Source organism: Danio rerio, chromosome 13, assembly GCF_052040795.2.
Source record: "Danio rerio strain M-AB ecotype USA chromosome 13, GRCz13ab, whole genome shotgun sequence".
NCBI classification, from domain to species: Eukaryota; Metazoa; Chordata; class Actinopteri; order Cypriniformes; family Danionidae; genus Danio; species Danio rerio.
Window position 1 is genome coordinate 31,549,855 of NC_141033.1, and position 20,192 is coordinate 31,570,046.

Sequence of the window (20,192 nt, forward strand, 5' to 3'; positions counted from 1 at the left end):
ATTAAATATGAGATAAAAAACTAAAAACTACATAATTACTGATATCAGAGGGCTGCTGCCTAAACCCAATTTTGTTTTTGTTTTTAATCAGGTAAGCTTTCAGGCTCAATAATGTGCTTTTAGTTTTGAGTGGGTTTTATCAAAGACTATAGAAATACACAAGACATGTCACTCAAAGATTTGAATGGGGAAAAGTGTAACGGTCAATATAGCGAATGAACCCACACCTTCTAGTACAGGAGCCAATCAGCAATCACTATAGATTGTGGATTCTCCGGGGGAGGGGCTCAGACCAGATATGAATTTCTGCAGGTTTTGTGTGATTCAAACGTTTAGTGAAGAAATTAAAGAGACAGTTGTTGTTTAATTATATTGAAGATTCCTAATACGAAATTTAATCATAAGCTTGGCTAGTAGTTTTGGAGAATTTGATGTTGCCCTATTCAAAGAGAGTGCCCAAGCATACTGCCTGAGAGGCATTTCTAACATGGCCACCTATGAAATGACTTGCCCTAAAGAGAATTTGGTTTCATTGCCATGGTAACTTAAGTTACATAGAGGGATTTTAATCTAGGTAAAAAAATGCAACAGCAACATTAGACCCATCAGCTTTGAGCAAAGTGATATAGCTGATGCAATCAAATCCATGTATCTTTTTTGCTATATGTAAATTATTAAATTCAGTTGATTGATTTGCATTAATAAAGTCAAGTCTTTCTCTTAGCTCTCTTCTCAATCTTTGCTGGATCAGCAGTACCTATTCCTGCTGTATAAATGCCTTTAAATTCATTTCCTTTTATAATAATTCATTTTCAACAAAAAGTGAATTGTGTTCCTTTCTCTCAAGAAATGAATCAAAATGATGCTCTCCATGTGTCCATATGTGCCTCAGAGTAAGTCAAACTTTGAGTTGATCCTTGAGTTTATACAGTATTGAGTACTGTGAAACCACTGAACCTGATGTAAACCGGTTGGATAAACAGAGAAATGGATAGACAGACTCACTCAGCATTGTTTTTACAGTAAATTCCGAGTCGATTCTGGTTGCCTAGGTTGGGGACAAACCTATCTTGGCTTTTTTTTTTTTCTCTTCAATAACGTCTCACTGCAGACTTGCACATGCAAACTAACACATGCACTCTCAGACACAAGCATTTAATAGAACAAGTGATGTCACTGTGAGGGTTAGGGTCAGGGTTATGTGTACACAATAAAAGCATGCATATCAGAGAGTGCATGTCTGAGCGTGCATGTGCACTTGGTCTGCAGCCAAACTTTTCTCTGCATTTTTGCTTGCTTGTGTAACCACAATAGATTTCTCATGCACTTTCATTTGTAGTGTGATGCCAAAAATCTTTCTTTGATTGTGTCTGGCACCTCTTTCCAACCAAAATAGCATTGGGGGACACTCTTACCCCTTCACGTGAATGCACAAAATGGAAATGTGAGGGGTAGAACTGGCATTGCAGACTAATTTTACCTGGAAACTACAGTGAAATGTATGCAAAGATCTGTTTTGGCAGGAAAGTGGATGGCGTCACATATTTCCAATGAACTTGTTTGGGTTATAAGAACAGCGTACAGTATAAGACAGAATTGTCATTTTAAAGTGGATTCTACATTTAAGGGTTACATATCTGACCATTTTGTCAAGGGTTTGTTTAACTCGAGACATGAGAGCAACTGCAATAATGTTGGACATTTAAAAGAGGGTCTGTGTAGGGTAATTTTAATTGAGATATAAAAATTTGGTTTCCAAGGACACTTCACCCACAGAGCAGACTCGCAGTCAGTGTCTAATCAGGATTCACATGATCCACACTCCTTACCCTTTTTATTCATTAGAGCAGGGAAATTAGACAATGCTATGATGGAATTATGGATGCAAATATGAGCAAGCATATGGAAAATTTCCACTGACGTGATCATATAAACAAAACCAACGTGGTTACAAGATTTGACCATGTAGCATGAGCCCATTTTCCTACTGTATTGAAGCCAAACCAACCAATCTGTCATACTTATTTTGTTTTTTACAAAGTCACACATGAAACAGAGAAGCCCAGAAATTTGCATGTGAAACATTATCTTACTATTTTTTTTTTCTTCTGAACTGTGTTCATGTTTTCTCAGAAAGTGGTGACCAGCACAACCTGTCCAGGACCTTGAGCCTCCGTTTTGAGCCCATGGGATCAAGGGGATCATGTTTCTAACGATCATATGGATTTGCCTATATTGCTTCCATGCAAATGACCTGAGCATTCAAATAATCTCTTGAATCCTTTAGACTTGAAGTGCTGGTTTCCGATTTCATAGTGTTTAGGGCATTATACGATACAACTGATGATTATCTGTTGCACAACTACAGAAAATATCCATCTACTCTGTCGAATCGCAGCTGTTAGGAGCATATGCACACTCATTAGTCTGTAACGTCTGACACAGCACTAAATATCCTCCCCGTGCTAATTTGCATATTTTTGAAACAAAGGCATTAAACAGATATGAACTATATACTGTACATCTGGTATAACTGGTCATGGACATTAAAACTAGTCAAATGCATTTGTAAACTCGCAGATGAACACGAATGCAGTCTAATAGGAGCTAATTTCACAGTCCAGCAGCTGTAGTCACTCTGGGAAATGATGCACACCATTCTGGCCATCGCTTTCATACATCATTTATTCTGTCTCTGAAGTTATTATGCTGTTTTGGAATGAATTAATCTCATTATCTTAACAGGTAAATGTCCTCGACTGTTTTGAAGGTCTTAAATTATCTTTTTTTTGTCTGGCTGCATTGTGTTGTCCAGATGTGTGTAGCCATCTTATGGTGTCACACTGGTATGGAGCTTAAAAGCTGTTATCTTAACAAATGCCATCTGGAAGCGTTTGGCAGCTCATGTGATTAAGTATCATATCATGGTGAGCAGCAGTACTGATAAGCATTGAGTGACATACTGTAGGCCTGTTCATGTTCTATGTGATTAAACAACGACAATGGTGTTCTAAACCTTAAACATGCTTCCTGCACAGGCGGTTTAGGAAGGAATGTTATAGGTCTATTTATGTAGTACACTCTACAAAAAAATCTTGCTGTCTAAATTGTTTTAGTTGAATTAAATTAATTTTCAAGTCATCTCATCTCACATCAGTCAAACCGGTGAAAACTTATTAAATATACAGTGGTCCCAAGTTATTCGCGGGAGTTTTGTTTTAAAAATAACCCTTTAATAGGCAAAATCCGCAAAGTAGTCAGCTTTATTTTTTACAGTTATTTTAGATTTTTTAAGGCTGTAAACCCCCTCACTACAAACTTCATACATGTTTGTAAAGTAATTAAATAATTATTACAGGCATTAACATTTTCACACTTTTCTCTGTTGTTTTAACACTCTCAAAGTTCAAACTTTCGTTGAAAAATAAGTCCAATATTCTAAAATGAACCAAAGATCAAAACCTGTTGTCAGGAACAAACAATCATCGCTGTCAGCAAAAGGTTCATAAAGCGTTTTAGCTCTTGTGCGGATCATGTTAACATCGAGTATAATGTTCTTTTTTCTGCAGTCATTTATCCACAAAACTAAAGAAGACACCATCCTTAAGGGGGTCGCACACCGTATGCACAGCGCACATGACAATTAGAAATAACACACCGCGGATGCGCACATTCACATTTTATTTAAAATGAAATTAATCTGATGGCGCTCTGTGGTGCGGCAGGAGTGTCCTGAGTCATAGCTGGGCACCACAGCCATTGACTTGACCGCCAGACTGACCTATGTTTACATTTTTAAAATGCATATGGCTGTGTGGCACACTTTGGCGTGGTGCATCTGGTGTGCGACCCACTTTGTGATTGTCTTGCAGCAGACAGTTACAATTCTTTTTGCATCCTTGTTGGAACTTACACTGCTAGCGATCGAAGACTTAATTTGGCAAGCTGAACGCATTCTGTACTTTACAGGAAACATGGAGGAGATTAATTGACAATGGTCTACAGCCAATTAGGATGCAGAACACAATCCACAAAAAAAAAAAAAAATCTTTTAAAGTAACATAAAAAACACTTACTTTTATGACTTTTTGTCAAAACCTTTTTAGTAATTGTTACTGTTTTTAACAATTTTAAGCACATTTTGTAAAATAAATAAATAAATAATAATAATAATAATGTAATTTTTACAGTATGACCAAGAAAATTGTGGCATATTATTACAACTCAACTTAAGAATGTTTTCTTTGCTAGTATTTTTTTATTATGTTTTTTCATTTTTATGTTGCAAAATTTTTACCATCATTAATGTTCCATGCCACATGATTGCTGAGAAATAATTTTAATATGCTGATTCGGTTCTCAAGAAATATTTCTTTTTGAAAGCCATAATATTTAAAAAATATGATTTTTGAATTTAACATAAACAGCATTCATTTCAAACTTTTTTTTAGTTCTTGATATTTGTAATCACTTTTGATTAATTCAAGTTCAATTCAATCTAATGCATCCTTATTTAATACAAGTATATATATATTTTTAATACAGTACTGATCTCAAAGGTTTTGAATGTATCAGTATATTCAAACATATGTATGTTAGTATTTATTAGGGATGTTCTGATCAGGTTTTTTGCTCTCGAGTCATTTGATTTTGATTATCTAATGATACTAAAACCTGATCCTATACTTATATAATATGTAAAGAAAAAAGAAAAAAGAAGAGCGAAGAAACGAAGAAACAGATTCAGGATGTTGCTTTTTATTATTCACACTATTTAACATTCAACAACTGTGTTTGTTTGTTGTGTTAAATATAGCCTTTTCTTTTCCACCACTTGCAATCCCAAGTTTACATATCTCAGTTTGTTATGGCAATGCTGTTGTCATCAACTTTATGATACCTCCAGACCGCAGATATACTTGTGCTTTCTGCTTCAAGCTGCTTCTGTGTTCTACTTTGCTGGCATTTAACTAGTAGCATCTCTGCTACGAAAGTGATGTCATGCCGAACACGTTGCTGTTTCTGTGTGAAGTCAAGAAAGAGGTCCAACTCTGTGCCGTCTCATAACTATAGATTTCTGATCACATGATCAGATCTGGATATCCCTAGCATTTATTACCATAATTTTTTACTGGCAGTTTCTTTGGTTAAATTTCAAAAACATTTTTTGTTTTGTGAATTTACAATTCAAATTGTATTGAGAAAAAACATAATAGGCATTTGATAAAAGTTACAAATATTTCCTTTTTTCTTATTGATGTGTTCTATTTATTTAGGACAGCTACAAGCAGGAGCCAACAAGGCTACCAGCCAAACCAAACACCCACAAGCACACACAGAAAGACATACATCCTCTCTTGCCTTTTTCTAAGACCCTCTAATTTAGCACTTTGTAGCTTCATTGATTGAACAGTGGCTTTAATAGCTTTCAAATACCACAACCTATCTGAAGAGGAGCTTTGAAGCATGAAAAGAGATGAGCCTCTAAAGATTAACTCTCAGCGCCGCTCACCTACAACCTACCACCTTTAGTGACGCTACTCTGCATCTGCTGATTGTCCTCACACTGGAAGGGGCTAGAGACCAGTACACACAAACACATATACACGCATATTTTAATGAATATGTCCACTACTAGTAATTATCCAATGAACATTTTTATGGAACTCTGTAACCTTTTTAAGTTCTTGTTAAATAAGCTATTTTACATGAATTTGTACAGTCTTATTTGTATTTGCATTAAACTGATAGTTGAATGGGTTAAGTTAACCGATCCACCAAAAATGATTTGCCCCTTATGGCCTATTTCCACTGAGTGGTATGGTATGGTACGGTACAGTACGCTTTTATGGCTGTTTCCACTGTCAAAAGGTATTCAAAAGTGAACTGTACCTTACCACTTTTGGAAGGGTACCTAGCATGACAAAAATGTATCAAAAGGCGGAGCAAGACGCGCAGCTGAACGCTATTGTTTTACAGAGATACGTCACTAGCTCGTGCACAAGCTAGGAGAATGAAAACAAAGAAAGCACAATTTTTAATTACACAGCCAAAAAATTACACCATAATAATATATACATATAATAATGAGCCATGGTCGACCTGAGTCAAAACAAACCTTGTCTTCATCTTGATGAACAGCTACAAAGCCAAAAATCTCTGGCTTACAAAAATACAAAGATCTCTGTTCCCCATAGTGGCCGTCTAAAGCATAACTGATTTCTCTTTCTCGCGTGTGCTCGCCGTGCATCTATATTTGAAATAACAAAGTTCTTGAGCTGATGATAATAAAGTGCGCGTGATTATTGAAGTGCTTCTGACATCCTTTAAGAAACGGTCAAACGTGAAAGTGAAGTGCGAAAAAACAAAGGAGAAGCTGGAAAAAACAAAGGAGAGAATGATTGCTTCAGCAACCTAAAACATAAACAAACTGCCATTTATAATTATTATCATTGCTAAATGTATGCTGTGTGTAGTTTTCTGTAATCGGTAACATATCGAAGACTGTAAGGGGCTGTATGTGTTCATATACGTTGCATTTATTTATTTATTTACTTTAAATAATTGCAGACGTTACAGTGGGCTATTTTGCATTGTCATTGATCTGCAGTTAAAATCTAATGTTCATAGAAAGGTTAGTAATGAACATTTACACAAGTATTTGTGTGTATAAAGCATCTGTTTTGTGAGAAGTGCTTTTCATATGAAATTGGAACGACCTGTACAGGTTTACTTTGACATGTCCTAGAGCAAGAACAACGTTGACTAAAACTCGTACACCATTGGTACCCTTTTGGCAGTGGAAGCGTAAACCTGATAAAGGTGACCCATACCGACCCGTACCATACCATACTGTACCATGCATTAGAAAACGGGCCAATAATGTACATTTCAAGAATGTTTTTAGCTACAACTGTGCATTTCGTTTATATACAATGCAAGTGAAATGAATATTCATGAAATAAAATGCAAGTCAATGGCATTGAGATTTTAAAAAAAAGTCTTATGAAGTAAAAAAATAAACATGGAATTAACTGTATATAATTTAAACATGATAACTTTTAATCTACAGCCTCATGAAACAAACAAAAATCTTAAATATGACAATATGCCCTGCTTTTCTTATTTTTTAAGAAGTCTTGTATGCTTACCAATTCTCAAGTTATTTGATTAAAAAGTAATAAAAATGGTATTATACAATATCCTTTTAAATTGCATTCTGAATATCTCTTTTCATTTTATTATATTTTACAAAGTAATTAATTTTTGTGATGGCAAATCTGAATTTTCAGTGTCAAATAATAACCTTAAAATTTTTTTTTTCCCTCCTGCAATGTACACATATAAAATTGTCACCTCTTAAAATAGTTACAATTTCCTATGGGATTATGCTGGCAGGTCCATGTGTGTCCTTCACAACTCGCTTTTAAAGTTTGACCACCATGAAGTGTTTGGACGCCCACCGCCATTGGCTCCAGCCTCCCTCGACGCCAATATCACACCTTTATGTTGAACTTCTGCATTGCATCAAAGGTGTTGACGGTGTGAAAATTGTATTGTGGTCAGTTACCTGAGTTGACCTACACGAATCCCCCTTGCGCTCTCTCACCGCTTCACAAAACCCCGGTGGGCTCAGTTAACAGACTTTGAGGTACAAACGAGACCTTAGGCATCGAGCTTGTGGGCTTTGCCGGTGTTTTGTGTGGCATTTAGTCTTTAGGGTTTTCCAGGTCACGCTAGAGGTCTTTCGGTGGCCCAAACCGCTTCGGGACAGTGGAGCGAGGGGACGGTGCACTTCCTGAGGTCACTTTGGCTTGCCTTTTCCAAAGACTTGCCCAAAAGCAGCAGCAAAATAAAAAGCAACCTTGGGAGCAGAAGAGCAGCATATGGTGTTTGAGTGCTCTCATTACACTCTGTTCGTCTCACTTTCTCTGGCTCTCACAAGGGTCCTTCAATTTACCACAGTTGCACTTGGAAACAAAGAGCCCTTCTTTTGTGCGGCCGCCTGAAAGTAGTCTCTCTTACCCTCCAAATCCCATTTATGTCGCTCGCCGCTGAAACAAAAGACACAACACTCGAGCACAACAAGCGTTCAAGCAGCAGGCTTCCTGCAGCTAAATTGTAAGATTAGATTTTGTGTGATACACTGAGCTTTTCCAGGCGTGCCGTGTTTATCTCTATGTGACAGGACGGTGGACATGAGATGGACATGGGAACCAGCGGGGTTGACTTCATCCTCTGTCCGGTCTCTGGTCTCGCACGAGATCCCGTGAGACAGCAACTGATAATTGGTTGAAATCCCAGCAGGCGAAGGCGCTGGTTTAATCTTGTGTGTGTGTGTAATCCTAACGCCTTGTCTGGCACTGATAGGTCCACAGCAAACCTGAAGCGCCCCCTGAGCTCCTGAGACACACTGCTTCAAAGAATGTGGGGGAACAAATCCTGTGTGTGCTTGTGTGTGTGTGTGAAAGAGAGAGGAAGAAAGAAAGAGAGAGAGAGAATCATAACAGTTTGTAATGGAGATGATGTTGTTGTCGACAGATTTTACATTCAGAACTGCTTGAATTTCTCCATTTGTGCAGTCGATTGCCAGTAAGAGGTTTTTACCTGGCACTTCCTTTCGCTTTATTCTTGATGCTTGTGCCTGAAGGCAAGGTGAAACTTTATTGACTGTTAATGTTGACTTATTCATTTCTGTAATGTAGCTTTTAGTGATATAGCAGATAGATTACATTAATATCATTGTGCAGATATATGCAATGTCCACATATGCGATATGGCTCTATATCGGCACAGTTGTGATTCAGCATGTATAGATATGAATGGAACAAGTGTGTACATTAAAAAGAACACTTATTATGTTGAAAAAACCTTTATGTGAGGAACAATTTCCTTCTGCTACAGATTCAAATGTCAATGTAGGATTAACAAAGCAATGAATCATTCATTCAAACAAGGACTCCATCAGAATTAATTCAGTCCAATGATTCATTCAAAATGGTTGATTCACTGAGAATTAATCAATTGGGCATATTCTTGAATGAATCATCTTCTCAATGAATCACCTAAAGACCAGAAAATCTAACTCATTCACTCAGTGTGTATAGTTGTCTGTGCTATCAGTTACTGGAAAAACCCATGGAAAGAGCGATTAGAGCAGCAGCAAGTCAAACCTCCATATGGGTAACAGAACAGAATCAGAATTCATGCGTAAACCAATAGAGGCAATTATGAATTTATGTAATTTGCTGAGAGGGGGGGGGATCTGATAACTATGTACTTGGATGAATATACACTCACTGGCCACTTTATTTGTTACACCTTACTAGTACCAGATTGGACCCCATTTTGCCTATAGAACTGCCTTAATCCTTTGTGGTCCATATTAACATGATAGCATCACTCAATTGTTGTAGATTTGTTGGCTGCACATCCATCATGTGAATCTCTAATTCCACCACATCCCAAGAGTGCTCTATTGGATTGAGATTAGGTGTCTGTAGAGGCCATTTGTGTAAGTGAACTCATTGTCATGTTCAAAAAAACAGTCTGAGATGATTCGCATTTTAACATGGGGCATTATCCTGCCGGAAGTAGCCATCAGGAGATAGGTACACTCTGTTCATGAAGGGATGGATGTCTAACAATACTCAGGTAAGCTGTGGCATTGACACAATGCTCAATTGGTACTAATGGGCTCAAAGTGTGCCAAGAAACTATCCCCTACACCATTAAACCACCTTCACCAGCCCGAATCGTTGATACAAAGCAGAATGAATCCATGGTTTTATGTTGTTGATGTCAAATTCTGACCCTACCATCCGAATGACACAGCTGATATCAAGACTCATCAGACCAGGCAACGTTTTTCCAATCATCTACTGTCCAATTTTGGTGAGCCTGTGCGAATCGTAGCCTCAGTTTTCTGTTTCTTAGCTGACAGGAGTGTCAGTTTCCTGTTCTTAGCTGAAAGTAAGTGTATATATTGCTATATATGAGGTATCAGCCAAGCTGGGTTTATGCATGTAAATAGAGCTCTCTGATTGATCTCATAACCAGATTTGTACACTTAAGCTTAACTGCAATCTTGACTGATATGTACTGCCTTAACTAACACAATGCTCAATTTTTTTAAAGTAGCAATATACAATTAATTTTAGTACAAGCAGATTAAAATAACGATTGCGATATCATCGTAAGTAAATGCAGCACACTATAAACTTCAGTGACACACAATCCTTCAGAAGTCATTGAAATGTGCTGATTTAGTGCGCAACAAACATTTTATGCCTCATGGAAGATGCAGTTTGGCACTAGTGTAGAGTCAGTGTTGAGGGGAAAAGCTAAGTTGTGTAAAGGATGGAGTGTTTTTCCTTGTGAAGAGGTTAGCACCTCAGTTTAGAGTTTAGTACGTTGACAGTTGACACCATTCTTTACAGGCTTTCAGATTGTGTGGTGGGTTAGAGGCTCTAGAGAAATTCAGTTTTTGCTTGTAGCTTAGCAAACTTTACTTTATTTCTGTTGCTCTGCACCTGCATAGTGTACCTACTGTACCACTATATACTGCTTACCTGTTTTTTGGGTAGAAATGATATAAAAGCCTAAATGAGCTCTACTTCCTCAAGTTATCTCCCAAGCTAAACACCTCATGCAATGGCGTCTGTTCTGCTGTCTCCGGGCTGAATGTGACCTTTCTGCAAAAACTGTCACAGCGCAGGCCTGTCACCACTGTTGTTCGGGGCTGTCACTGCTCTCGAATGGAGTAGGAGTTTGCAGGATCCATTCCTGGATATGGCTTGGTAATGAGCGATAGCTGCATTTGGCTGGGTTTACTGGCAGCCCACGTTAGATAAATGGGGATCCTGACTGCCCGACGCAAGCAGGCTCAGCCTACAAGCTGCCAATAGAGATCAGGTTGCATTATGAAATTAAAAATATGCACACTATTATTGCTTGTATTTTAATCCAAGGTGCCACTGGTTCTGGCCCTGTATATGCACTTGGAGACAATGCTCACAACTGCATGACAACACACTATTGCTTTTGTTATGATTGCATTTCCTGAGATTTTTTTGGGGTTGGTTATATATATATATATATATATATATATATATATATATATATATATATATATATATATATATCTTTAGAAAGTTTGAAAGTCCCTTTTTATATTTATAATAAAACCGATTCATTGTAAAATGCTTATTTTGAGTGCTTGCACCGTAGATTTCCACAAAATGCTCAAAAATAGAAATGTCAAAATGCTGATACAATCAGGTTTTATTGATTGGATTACATCAAATTGCATGTTAATGGGAATTTTTTATGTTATTATCACTGGCCACTTTATTTGGTACACATATCCAACTGCTCGTTAATGCAAATTTCTAATCGGCTAATCACATGGTAGCAACTCAATGCATTTAGGCATGTAGACATGGTCTAGGTGATCTGCTTAAGTTCAAACTGAGCATCAGAATGGGGAAGAAAGGTGATTTAAGTGACTTTGAACGCGGCATGGTTGTCGGTCCTAAATGAGCTGGTTTGAGTATTTCAGAAACTGCTGATTTACTAGGATTTTCATGCACAACCATCTCTAGAGTTAGGGATTTACAGAGAATAGTTAGAAAAAGAGAAAATATCCAGTGAGGGGCAGTTCTGTGGGCGCAAATGCCTTGTTGATGCCAGAGGTCGGAGTAGAATGGCCAGACTGGTTCAAGCTGATAGAAAGGCAATAGTAAATCAAACAACCACTCGCTACAACAAAGATATGCAGAAGAGCATCTCTGAATGCACAACACGTCCAACCTTGAGGCAGATGGGCTAAAGTAGCAGAGGACCACACTGGCGCCACTTCTGTCAGTTAGGAACAGGAAACTGAGGCTACAATTCGCACAAGCTCACCAAAATTGAGCAATAGAAGATTGGAAAAATGTTGCCTGGTCTGATGAGTCTCAATTTTTGCTGCAACATTTGGATGGTAGTGTCATAATTTGGCATCAACTACATGAAATCATATATCCATCCTGCCTTGTATCAACAGTTCAGGCTGCTGCTGTTGTTGTAACGGTATAGGGGATATTTTCTTGGCACACTTTGGGCCCATTAGTCCCAGTTGAGCATATTGTCAATGCCTCAGCCTACCTGAGTATTGTTGCTGACCTTGTCCATCCATTTATGATCACAGTGTACACATCCTTTGATGGCTACTACCAGCAGGATAACGAACTATGTCATGAAGTGCGAATCATCTCAGACTGGTTTCTTGAACATGACAATGAGTTCACTGTACTCAAATAACCTCCACAGTCACCAAACTCAATCCAATAGAGCACCTTTGGGATGTGGTGGAACAGGAGATTCGCATCATGGATGTGCAGCCGACAAGCCTGCAGCAACTGTGTGATGCTATCATGTCAATATGGACCAAAGTTTCTGAGGGGTTTTTCCAGTTGAATCTGTACCACAAAGCATTAAGGCAGTTCTGAAGGAAAAAGGGTTCCAACCTGGTATTTAATTATAATTTTTTATAAATATTTTAGGAATTTTTACATGTTATTTTTGTATGTGTTATGTATCTATTTTTTAAAGTATATACCAGGTGTGAATTTGGTTTTGTAAACAATTATTATTATTACTTATTTATTTATATATGTCATGCACTTGTATGACCTGCATTTTAACCAATACCTCTTTCTTTTTTTTTCTTTTTTTTTCCTTTTTTTTGCTGTTAGTGTCATTCAGTATCTGTGCCAGTTGTGCTACTTAAGTTAACATTCAAGGAAATGACAGGGTTGCAAATCAATCTCATTCTATGATCTTCTAGCCCTTGAGCCCCACAATGATGGTGGAGCTTAACGACTCAATACATCAATATGCATCTTCCAGCAAAGGGTACTTAACCCAAGCAGAGGGACAGTAGTATTTGAAAGAAAATCCACATGACACATTATAGAAGATGTAGGGTCAAATGCAGAGGGCATGGACATCTCAAACAGACAGGATGAGCCTCTGAGGTCAATGAAACCAGCTGAGAGAGGAGTTAGTGATGTGTGCGTCAAAAGAAGTGTGTGACATACAATAGGTGTGTGCTCTGAAATGAAATACTGTAAAACCTGAAAAGTTCAGATTTAGCTGTTTTAGGTGAAATGAACGTAGTCGCATCGAATATGGCATCCAATGAGAGAATGCAGGAACATGTTGACATAAGGCAACACAAAAGTATCTCAAAAGCAACATAACACATTAATTACCATAAAAAGTAAAGTATCTAGTTTAGGGGTGCTTAATCCTGTTCCTGGAGATCTACCTTCCTGCAGATTTCAGTTGATACCCATATCAAACACACCTGAACCAATTAATTAGGATCTGAACACCACTTGATAATTACAGGCAGGTGTGTTTGATATGGGTAGCAACTGAAATCTCCAGAAAGGTAGATCTCCAGGAACGGGATTGAGCACCCCTGAACTAGTTACTTGTTGGGGAGTAACTCAATATTGTAATGCAAAATATATCATATTCAGTTGTTCAATCAGAATATTATGATACTATAAGCAGTGTTAGGAAAAGTTACTTTAGAAAGTAATGCTTCTCAATATTGAGATACTCCCTAAAAGAGTAACTAGTTTCTTTCCTGTTACTTTTTATGGTGATATGTTACATTACTTTTGAGTTACTTTTGATTTACATTATTTCTGTCTGTTTCTACATTCTCTCACTACGTTCATTTTTATTCAGCAAAACGTTTTTATAATGTTTTTAAAATTTTAATTGTGAATTAACTAAACTAAAAAGTAACTCACATAAAATGTCAAAATTTAGTACTCAAATATTAGTACTTTATTTTGAAAACTAATTAGTTACTTTACTTGTTACTTAAAAAAGTAATATTATTACATAACTTCGGGTTACTTGTAATGCTTTACCCCCAATACTGGCTATGAGAAAATGACTTCTCAATGACTTTATTCAACAGTTTCTTCTTCTCAGTGTCAGAATAGTGTACGCATCTGGAAGGTTTACATCAGTGCACAGTATTCGTGACACAATATTGACACTGAGGAGAAGTCGTCATTGTTTTTCTAATTGCACACAAAGTATTCTTATATTGTTATAAAATTCTGATTGAACCACTGCAGACATACGGTCTGTTTTGAAGTTGCTTTTAAACGTTGTGAACTTTGCTGTCTGTATGGTTGGAGAATGAGGGAACTCTCAGATTTCATACTAAATATCTTAATTTGTTTTTCAAAGATGAACTAAGGTCTACGATTATTGGGAATAACATAAGAGGAAGTAATTAATAACTTTTTTTTTTTTTTTTTTACTTTAAAATCTTTGTGGAAATGTATTTACTGCAATATGTTTGTAATGAGTTTGGGGCACACAAGTGTCTCTCATTAACTCAAAAAATTTAATTGCTGCTTGTTCAAACTACTTATTTAAAAAGAGTTGAAACAACACAATTCTTGTTTTTTATGTTAACTTATTGGATTTGGGTTGGGACAACATGAAGGAATTGTGTGGAGCCCTGTAATTTTTTACAGTGTATTCGTCTTAATGTTGATTATAATTTCACTCACTCACTTACTCACTTTCCTTCGGCTTAATCCCTGATTTATCAGGGGTCGCCACAGTGGAGTGAACCGCTGATTACTCTTGCATATGTTTTATGCAGCAGGTGCACTTCCAGCTAACTCGTACACTAACTCGTGAACCATTAGTGCTGGGAATCACCCATATATTCTCTCATTCACACACACGTACTATACACTACAGCCAATTTAGTTTTGTCGACTCACCTCTACACCATGTGTTAATGTAACTATCAAAGAGACTTTTTTTTATTATATGGATAATGTAATCTCACATAGCCAGACCACAGACTGATGGCTGAAGGTCTGGGAGCTTTGGTTGTTTTGAATAATCATAGACCGCTCACTATGTTATATCGTTTGGTGTCATGTTTTTGTTTGTAGAATTGTCCTCGGAATAATAGTCAACAATCAGTAACAAACAAATCCCAGCATTTTAATTTTTTGAAAAAACACAAGATTAGCACTTAATTTTAACAGTTATTTTCTTTATATGGCCTGACAGAAAGCATGGCACTAGAAAGCTGCTTTAACTCACTTTAAGTTCACTCTAATACTTTAATATTTTGAGGTCACGTGACTGGTTAAGTTGAACTTAATACATGAGTGAAACAAAAAAATGAATACATTTTTAAGTGAAATGAACGATTTAACATTGCACTAAAATGACTTAGTGAATTCATTCACTCTCTCTCTCTCTCTCTCTCTCTCTCTCTCTCTCATATGCTCAGGCTGTTTGTACCTGTCTCTGTTCCCCAGACTCTGTTCATGTTTGTGCCGAAAGCTGCTCTCCTGCTCTCTAATTACAGTATAGCTCCCTCACACACCTTTCTGATTGTCTCTTCCATCTCCACATCCTCAGAGGTTTTGTTCTGTCTGTCACACACCCACACTCACACTGTACACACACAGGACACACACTTAAGCCCCATGTACGACCCGGCAGAGCTGGCGAAGCTGACATTTCACCCACCGAGCGGTCAATTAAAGCAGAAATCCATGGCATTTATGCCTTTATCCCTAAACGCAGACCTCTGTAAGTTAATGATTCTGCCCCCTGTAGACAGCAGGTACATACGCAAACAGTCACACTTCTGCATTTGTCAATGTTTTTGCGTTGCTTCCCATCTTATATATCTGTGACTTTCTGCTAAATTAAAAGAAAAGCTGTGATCGTTTATTCACACTTAGTTTGTTCTAAATTTAAAGGACTTTCATTCATCTGTATAGAACAGACTATTTTTTTTATTAATTTCCATGTCTCCTATAGATTTATAATAATTTGTATGATGTTTATTTATTTATTGATAATCTTTCCCCTTTGTGAGCAGTTTTGAACTTGTGAACAGCCAAAGCCAATACAGCTTCACTGAGTACCTTGTGTTGTTGCTGAATCAGTGAAATAATCATTCTTTTGAATCAACTCTTATCAGTGAGCCTGGTGATTTTTGTGAATGCAACAAATGATGTAATGTTATGAAATCTCTACTGTTCATGTGTATTGAATTATGGTATCATTGTAGTGATTTGTGAATTGAATTGTGCAGAATGTGTGTTCACATGGATTTTCTCCGGTTGACCAGTATAAGTTAATTGAGTACGCTAAATTGTGTGTGTGTGTGTGTGTGTGTGTGTGTGTGTGTGTGTGTTTACATTTACATTTACATTTAGTCATTTAGCAGACGCGTTTATCCAAAGCGACTTACAAATGAGGACAATGTAGCAATTTACACAACTAAGAGCAACATGTTCAACGCATGTTCAAGCAAATGTGTGTGTTTTTGTTTGTGTGTGTGTTTGTGTGTGTGTGTGTGTGTGTGTGTGTGTGTGTGTGTATGTGTGTGAGTGAGTGTGTTTGGGTGTTTCCCAATACTAGATTGTGGCTGGAAGGGCATCTGCTGTGTAAAACATATGCTGGAGTAATCATAAAAGCCTATAAAGTGGCGTTAGGTACCAACAATTAAAACTTGATATGTTTAGAAAAAATGAATCATTTTACTGTAAAGTGAAATAGTTTTTATACCATATTACCATATACCAATATTTTTATACCATAGGAAATTTGCTATATTATAATATTAATAATAATAATAATAATAATAATTATTATTATTAATATTATTATTATTATTAATTTGGTTCTACAGCAAAGTTATTGTTAAAGGTGCAGTAGATGATTTGCTAAAATGCTATCCCTTAGCATATCTTTGAAACACAGTCCCTCCCCTGCAGTACAAAGCCACACCTCCTGAAATCACGAATGTGCATTTTAAAGATGACAGTAGACAGCCCACTAGATCATGTCAGTCGCCTGCTAGAAAACTATAGTTCTTTATAATACTACAATTCTGAACGAAAAACTGTATTTTATCTAGCACGATTTCAATTGTGTAGCGAGCAAAGCTTGTCATAATGTGCAATATTTCAAGGATCGATGGTCTCAGCATACTACTGTATGCTTAGTGGTTGGCCGGCGGATTGCAGGAATTACACTTATTACTAAGCCATACTTACATTCTATTTCAGATCAAGTATTCAAAATGGCATAGTAAAAAATAGAGGAAGCGCATCACATGTTTTCATAGTTCAAAAATTAACCAATGTGAATATAAAAGCAACTTTACCCCAGTAAAGCATGCTAGGCGGAATAGTGCTATTTACTTATGTTTTGTTGTTAAGCTAAATAAAGATCAAAATTATCAATGCTGTAAAAGGTCCCTTATGAAACTGAAAATAGTCACATCAATCTTTCACTGGAAGATTTTAGTGACTGAACCACGTTTCTGTGCATATAACCAAAGTCTCTTTATTTTGTAGTTTTTGATACAGTTAATTCCTAACACAACACAATCTTCACCAGCTTTGCGAAAATACTTTTAAAACATAACATTACCTGTCTAATAGAAATACTTCAGCGATAGTGTCATCCTTTCTCCAGCGTGCAAAAGTAACTCCAACATTGATTTAGGATTTTAAAAGTTTTGATTTAGCATGTATTTTTACCGCTGTCATTCTCATTAATGTGCATGTGAACGCGACAAGCATGCACACGCAAACAGCGGATCTGCATGAAAGGGTGGGCAGTTGTACGAATCTACATTTATTGACAGACATTTTGGGCTACTTATCAGAATTATGGGAATTTTCAGCCTGTGAATTTTTAATTGGATGAATTTTTTTTGACTTACCTAGAATATAAAAATACATATAAATACATTTAGATCATTTAATCATTACTAATGGAATGTGAAGAGACTTTCAACCAGCACAAGCAAAAATGTTTCTGAAGACAATCACCTACTGCACCTTTAAGCCCTCAGAAGGCTTGAGATATGTTAAATAATTTAAATGAACAATGTTTGTTGATGGATATATTTTTCATTTTGTGTAGTTTTTTTCACATTTTCCATTAATCAGAAAAATTACAACAAATGATTTGTTCTAAAAGACTACACATTTATGATCATCTCTCACTTCAGCCAAACGAAAGCATCTCCCTTATTAAAATCACAGAGCTGGCAGTAACTGTGATAGCGGATTGACGATATGAGAATCGAGATGAGCGCTGGTTTACTGTTCCTCCTGGTTTTATTGGTCACTGTGCCGTACGTGTGGGTGGGCAGGTGCTCAGGGGGTCTTTCAAGTCGAGCCGCAGATGATAAACCGAAGCCTCTCACAATACCATGGCTAATTCTGAAGTGTGGAGAAATGCGAGTCCTATTCTGCCTAATCTCTTATTTTCAAAGAGGAGGACTGCATCACCCATTAATGTAGATGTACGAGCTCCATATGGTCTTTAATTCTTAAGGCATTTGCATAAAGTTAAGGCAAAAATACTTATCCTTGTTCTTACTGATATGCAAATCTCTACCCTCATTTGCATAACTTTCACATTTGCTTGCATCAATAAAAGGCATGACAGCTCCACTTTGTGTTCTCAAATGGGTCCTGCTGGGAGCACACGCGTAGGCCTGGGGTAAAAAAAATGTTTAAATATACTAGTTAACACACAAAACAACACAACCCTGCTTATAACGGACTCCATCAGGACACATCTGCGCTAGCATGCTAACTCTTTGTTTTTTTAAGTGTGACTCTGTTGTATTATGCTGTGAATGAGCACGCTATGGCTTTGTTTCAACCCTTCTCGTTTACCTAGCATGACGCCTTATCTGTTTTCAACTGTCTAAAAAGTAATTAACATTTGTCAGGCTGGGGCATCATCATTAAGTATAGGTGACACTTTTGCTAGTGCGTTTCATTGATATGAAACGTTAATCAATATGGTGCTAAAAGATTATGAAAGTCTTTAGCATATATAACGGAATGAAGGAATGAATGAATGAAGGAGAAGGTTATGTGAAATGTTTTTTATTTACTCTCATTTACACAAGATATGCGTCGCATTTAGTAAACAGCTGTCAGAAGTGAATAACACTCTTTCTCTCAGTGTGATATTTGACGCGTCGTCCCCCAGAGTAACAGGAATCATAAGTGATGCTAGCAACAAGCCTAATCACATGCTAATCTTATGGAGCGCATGTTCAAGCAAAGACCTCAGAATTAGTTTTTTTTTCCTGTCAAAGAATTTGTTGGATATTAGAAAAGGAAAACTAGAGGACAAAGGCGGCGTAGGACAAGTCTTCATCTACAAACTGATCATTGTTCTTTCACTGCTCTCAGTAAATGTCCATGTCTTGCCCTATTAAAACATCTGAATTATGACTTCATCAACAAACTAAATCTCTCATCCTGTATTTGAATGCTTAGAGAGTTGTTGTTTTTACTTTTGCTAAGATGTCTTTGGTTTCCCATCACTGGGTTGTGGCTGGAAGGGCATCCGCTACGTAAAATATATACCGGAATAGTTGGCAGTTCATTCCACTGTGGTGAGTCTTGTTAAATAAGGGACTAAAGAAAAAGAATGAAGGAATGAATGAATGAATGAAGATGTCTTTGGATATGTGAACATTTTAGAGCTGTAGCAACTGATTATATTGTTTAGAATCTAAACCTGTTTGATTATCGATTAACCACATATCTGCATTGAGTAACCTCTTGCATCTCTTTACTGTATGCATTTCTTTTGATAAAATGTACATGCTATGCAGTACAACAGAGGACACAGAGTGAGCTGCTGTGGGAAAAGTGCACAATAAAATATAGGAGCATAATAAGTAAGGAATAATTTACGATGGGCTGTTGCATTGTTACAAATTAATGCACACCCGAGGTGGTGATGGGGACATGATGTGGAGCAGGTGTGAGTGTTTATTATTTTCTGATAATTCAATTCTATTCCACTTATGGTTACCTCAACTAAAGATATTTGTCAGGTTTTTTGTCCTCAAACCATTCCTCTATGTAATTTCTTTTGCATCTCATTCAAAGCCTCCCTGGCGAATTGCAATACCATTATAGATGTACTATCTGAGGCTTGAGCCACTGATAACAGACTAATGCAGTAATTACACATACACATACAGTTATTAATATGGTTTTGAGAGAGATATTTTAAGAGTATCTACTGTAGCAGCAGCATCCCTACTAGAGCAAATCTATTTTTAAGAAAAACACAAGTTGACTAATGCT

General features: G+C 36.9%; 1 protein-coding gene across 4 annotated transcripts in view; it reads left to right on the forward strand.

Moving 5' to 3' along the window:
- LOC147834222 (uncharacterized) overlaps positions 1-20,192 on the forward strand; it is a 204,824-nt gene that overhangs the window by 86,111 nt on the left and 98,521 nt on the right. The window contains exon 3 of one of the 4 annotated variants that reach the window (XR_015506021.1): positions 2,134-2,724. The exons of the other annotated variants lie outside the window; for them this stretch is intronic. The gene's annotated coding sequence lies outside the window, so the exon portion shown is untranslated. Of the gene's footprint in view, positions 1-2,133; positions 2,725-20,192 lie in introns of those variants that run through there. 4 annotated transcript variants of the gene reach the window in all.